The following is a 6000-nucleotide window of genomic DNA, read 5'->3' as shown; positions in this document are numbered from 1 at the left end:
GGCATGTGGGATCTTCCCGGACCGGGGCACGAACCCGTGTCCCCTGCATCGGCAGGCGGACTCTCAACCACTGCGCCACCAGGGAAGCCCTCTATTGGCTTTTTATTTAAATAAGTTTTTTTATTTCAGAGTAGTTATAGATTTACAGAAAAATTTAAAAGATCATATAGAGAGATACCACATACTCAGTTACCCCTGTTATTAACATTTTACATTACTTTAGTACATTTTTCACAACTAAGGAAACCAATATTGGTACATTACTATTAATTAAACTCCATACTTTGTTCAAATTTCCCTAGTTTTCCACTAATATCTTTCTTTCCCCAGGATCCCATCCAGAACACCACATTACATTTAGTCATTCTATCTCACGTTAAAGATATTGGTTATTAGGTTGGTGAAGTGTTATTTAATACTCATTTATAGTTGATAAGAAATGGAATATTCTAACTCTTAACATACTGAGTTAAACATTAGACTAGTGGGAAAGCCCATAGGCAGATAGTGATTTGTTAGAGCATTGTTGCACTTACAGTGATGGCATGCCCCGTGGAAGTTTTGTAAGAGTGTTAAATGCAGCTTTAGTAGACTTAAGTCTATATATGAAAGTTTGTCTCATTTTATTGAAGTTTAAGTTATACACATTTTAAGAATCTTCCTCTTCCTAAACAATGAGTTTTGGATTCCTCATTCATGACTTTACCAATATATATCATATGTAGTCCTTGTTTCTAAGAACAGGTGAGAAAATAGAGTATCAAGTCCTGATGTCTCTCAGAAATAATAAATATATTATGTGGTGTGGAAGTGAGGTTCAAAGTCCACCCACAACTTAATTTGCCTTTGGCATATTATGGACAGGGTTAAGGTAGTATCATGATGATGATGACAGCACATTTTTATAAGACAAATGATCAAGTAGAATAGAGATTCTCAGTCTCTTTTCTGCCCCCCACATATCTAAGAACACATTTCTGTCAGTAACAGTAACTCGGTAAATCTCACAAGGAGGGAAATGGATGTTTGAAAATTCTCTCTTTGCCCCCAGTGTTTCTTATGTACACATTCACTTTTAGAATGCCATCTATAGAACTTTTGCATGTATCCAGTTGTTTTGAAGCTCAATTAGAACTGCATTGCCAACGTGTTAATACATCTTTATAACTTTGATAGAGTGATTATATTGCCAGAGCCAAAGTAATCAAGAAATACCCCATAATACTTGATGCTACTTACGAGTTACCCTGAATTATAGGAATCTGGCTGTTATAAATTATATTTTTAATTTTCATGTGCTTATGGTATGAGCTGATTGAACAGGAATTTGCTTGGTTTTCCAAAAAGCCAAGTATTCTCTTAGAGCAATGAAGTATGAGAAAAAAATTATCTTTGTTTGGAAAGCAGAATTAAGGAAATGTTTATGTTGTATTAAAATACAAAGCTTACTGTTCCATTCCTTGAGCTGTTATTTCTGTTTTTATGAGACTTTAAAAATATTCTAAAGTAATTTAGGATGGAACTCAGTCTAGATTGTGAACTTATGAAAGCAGGAATCATATCTGTCTTCTTCACTATATCCCCAGTACCTAGCATTGTGCTTGGTAAATATTGAATAAATGAGCTTTGTCCTCTGTCCTCTGAATAATTTCCGTAGGAGAGCGTGTCAACAAGCTAGTCATTATATCTATTGTTAATCTTGTCATGTTCAGCAGATAAAAATGCAAGCAAAATTTTCTAGAAATTCCATATAAAGATTCAGTAAGTAATATTTGGATGTAATTATTAAATCCTAAAGGTTGGGAATCATTAAAATGTTGTGAGGTTGGGTACACTTTACTCTGAATTGGGTTGTGGCAGATAATTCCAGTATTTACCTTCTTTTTAAAAAGCAGACTTTCAGCATATTTTAATGATCTCACTAAGTTTCATTCTTTGAAGAGTGACTCTTCATAATGTTAATTTTTGATGCATCTCTTACAGTTTATTCCTTATATACTTTATATGATACAGTAAATCTCTACAACATTTTTATCTTTATAATCTTGAATTTATAGTTCATTTATACACTCTCTAAAGCAAATCTCAGCATTTTTGTCATAGTCACCATTGGACCAAAGTGTACTTGATCTTTTAAGGGCATGCTAGTATTTATTCACTTAAGGTAAAAGAATGAATAAGAAAATTTCCCAACTCCTGATAAGAAAAAGTTCCCAGGAATTCCCTGGTGGTCCAGTGGTTAGGACTCTGTGCTTTCACTGCTGAGGGCACAGGTTCAATTCCTGGTCAGGGAACTAAGATCCCACAAGCCACGCAACTAGCCCCACCCCCAAAAAAGTTCCTAGCTTGTAGTTATATTTTTCTATGTGCTTCTTATTGTTACAGATGACAACATTTTTATTATATTTTTGGGGGGGACGTTTATTATTTCGTTCATACTAGTTTCCATTTATTCTTTAAATATAGTTCTTTTTTCCGTCATAAAGAAATGTGATATGAGACTTAAAATTCATGGCAGAATAGTTCCATGTTTGTGAATTTAATCACCTGAATTCTAGAGATAGGTATAAGAAAATAAACACATTCTATCGTAGTTTATGTGACCTTGGTAATTAGCCATTTTTTAAGTGTTAAGATAATATGTAAATAGACTATAAAAACATGCAAAGTCAAAAGGTTATTCAGAATCAGGTTCTCATGCACCAGATGGTGGGCAGTTTGCCACATTTTCCATGTTAAAATAAAAAACTCCATTTGTATTTAGCAAGTGTTGTCTAGTGTAGTTTTACCTTATTATTCTGTATAATAATTATTATTTTTTATTTTATTTATTATTATTATTATTTTTGCGGTACACGGGCCTCTCACTGTTGTGGCCTCTCCCGTTGCGGAGCACACGCTCCGGGCGCGCAGGCTCAGCGGCCATGGCTCACGGGCCCAGCCGCTCCGCAGCACGTGGGATCTTCCCAGACCGGGGCACGAACCCGCGTCCCCTGCATCGGCAGGCGGACTCAACCACTGCGCCACCAGGGAAGCCCTCTGTATAATTATTGATGATAGAAAGCAAGGACTTAATATCTGTGAGTCATATACAAGATAGTGCATGGGTGGATGGTGCATGATGGTTCCAAAATTTCACTTTTTTAATTAAATTTTTTAAAAAAATACCATATATAAAAAAAAGTCTTTAAGAGTGCAGAAAGAAGCAATTTTTCAGTCATTCAATAATACTGCCTGTGACCACAGTTTTCATTAGTTTACCAAAATTGAATTAAGTACTATTAGATACGCAGTTTTCCTCATGGCTTTTATTTTATTTTATTTTAAATTTATTTATTTTATTTATTTATTTTTGGCTGTGTTGGGTCTTCGTTGCTGCATACGGGCTTTCTCTAGTTGCGGTGAGCTGGGGGCTACTCTTCGTTGCGGTATGTGTGCTTTTTATTGCGGTGGCTTCTCATTGTGGAGCACAGGCTCTAGGCACGCGGGCTTCAGTAGTTGTGGCACGAGGGCTCGGTAGAGCACAGCCTCAGTAGTTGTGGCGCACGGGCTTAGTTGCTCTGCAGCATGTGGGATCTTCCTGGACCAGGGCTCAAACCTGTGTCCCCTGCATTGGCAGGCAGATTCTTTTTTTTTTTTTTTTTTTTTTCCTCTGGTACGTGGGCCTCACTGTTGTGGCCTCTCCCGCCATGGCTCACGGGCCTAGCCACTCCATGGCATGTGGGATCTTCCCGGACCAGGGCATGAACCCGTTGTCCCCTGCACTGCCAGGGGACTCTCAACCACTGGCCCACCCAGGGAATTCCCTGCATGGCTTTTAAACATAGCCCCCTTATAAGGATTACTTCAATTTCTCCTTGTACCTTCTGTCCCAGTACATTTTTTTAAAAATATTTATTTATTTATTTTGACTGCACCAGGGCTTAGTTGTAGCCCACGGGATCTTCGATCTTCATTGTGGCATTCGGGATCTTTAGTTGTGGTGTGCAGGATCTTTAGTTGCAGCATGCTCTCAATCCCTAAATTTTTATCACTTTGTTTTTTCTTTTTTTCCTAAATCTTTTGTGTTAGTGTTTTTTGTTCTGTTTGTTTTTAGTTTTTAAATACTGGGTTTCTATTACATATTTTAGTATTCCATCTATCTCATTTACTGACTCCATAGAAAGTAGGCAAACAATCTCAAGGTTTAAAAGCAATGGTTTTAAGAACTCACTTTTAAACCCCTTTTTTGGGGATGGAGGGGACTGATTTAGATTTATATTGCTTCTTCTGTGTTAGCCATTTCCTGATTCATAATAGAGTGTGACTTGCAGTTGTCTTTTTTATTATATTTTAGTGGGAAAACCTGAAATAAATAGTATTTTGTTCTTTGCAGGCCTTCCTAGGGAACACAAAGATTGGTGAAGGAAAATATGTAGGAAAATTATTTATTTTGCAGTTTTGTTAAAAAGAAAATCATGTAGTTACCTTTTATAAAATTCTTTAGTATCTTAAAATGCCTGTAGTATCTTAAAATCTCAGGATCTTAAAATAGGACAAAATTTTTTCATAGAATTTTTTCTAATTAACTTTTATTGGAGTATAGTTGCTTTACAATGTTGTGTTAGTTTCTACTGCGCAGCAGAATGAATCAGCCATACATATACGTATATTCCCCTCCCTTTTGGATTTCCCTCCCATTTAGGACACCACAGTGCATTAGGACACCACAGTGCTATACAGTATGGTCCCCTCAGTTGTCTGTTTTATACATAGTAGTATTAGTGTATATGTATCAATCCCAATCTCTCATTTCTTCCCACCCCACCCCTTTTCCCCTTGGTATCCATACATTTGTTCTCTACGTCTCTGTCTCTATTTCTGCTTTGCAAATAAGGTAATCTATACCATTTTTCTAGATTCCACATATATGCATTAATATATATTTTTCTTTTTTATTTTTATCCAACAGGTTCTTATTAGTTATCTGTTTTATACATATTAGTGTGTATATGTCAGTCCCAATTTCCCAATTCATCCCCCACCCCTGGCCCCCTTTCCCCCTCTTGGTGTCCATACGGTGTTCTCTACATCTGTGTCTCTATTTCTGCCTTGCAAACCAGTTCATCTGTACCATTTTTCAAGATTCCACATATATGCGTTGATATACGATATTTGTTTTTCTCTTTCTGATTTATTTCACTCTGTATGACACACTCTGGGTCCATCCACATCTCTACAAATGACCCAGTTTTGTTCCTTTTTATGGCTGAGTAATATTCCATTGGATATATGTACCACATCTTCTTTACCCATTCCTCTGTTGATGGACATTTAGGTTGCTTCCATGTCCTGGCTATTGTAAATAGTGCCGCTGTGAACATTGTGGTATGTGTATCATTTTGAATTTTGGTTTTCTCTGGGTATATGCCCAGTAGTGGGATTGCTGGATCGTATGGTAATTCTGTTTTTAGTTTTTTAAGGAACCTCCATACTGTTTTCTGTAGTGGCTGTATCAATTTACATTCCCACCAACAGTGCAAAAGGGTTCCCTTTTCTCCACACTTTCTCCAGCATTTATTGTTTGTAGGTTTTTTGATGATGCCCATTCTGACCAGTGTTAGGTGATAGATACCTCATTGTAGTTTCGATAATAGCAGAATGTTTTTTGTTTGTTTGTTTTTATTTATTTTTGGCTGTTTTGGGTCTTCGTTGCTGTGTGCAGGCTTTCTCTAGTTGCAGCGAGTGGGGGCTACTCTTCGTTGCGGTGCACGGGCTTCTCACTGTGGTAGCTTCTCGTTGCAGAGCATGGGCTCTAGGTGTGCGGGCTTCAGTAGTTGCAGCATGCAGGCTCAGTAGTTGTGGCTTGTGGGCTCTAGAGCAGAGGCTCAGTAGTTGTGGCACACAGGCTTAGTTGCTCTGCAGCCTGTGGGATCTTCCCTGACCAGGGATCGAACCCGTGCCTCCTGCATTGGCAGGTGGATTCTTAACCACTGTGCCACTAGGGAAGTCCCCATAGCA

At 37.6% G+C, this 6000-nt stretch overlaps 1 protein-coding gene across 3 annotated transcripts in view; it reads left to right on the top strand.

Annotated features, from left to right (window-relative positions):
* The window catches only part of CDK17 (cyclin dependent kinase 17), a 99639-nt gene that overhangs the window by 72345 nt on the left and 21294 nt on the right, over window positions 1-6000 (top strand). The gene's annotated exons all lie outside the window — the stretch shown is intronic.

This window comes from Physeter macrocephalus, chromosome 6 (genome assembly GCF_002837175.3).
Source record: "Physeter macrocephalus isolate SW-GA chromosome 6, ASM283717v5, whole genome shotgun sequence".
NCBI lineage: Eukaryota > Metazoa > Chordata > Mammalia > Artiodactyla > Physeteridae > Physeter > Physeter macrocephalus.
The sequence above is the reverse complement of the archived record's forward strand: the minus strand, read 5'-3'. Positions and strand labels throughout refer to the sequence as shown.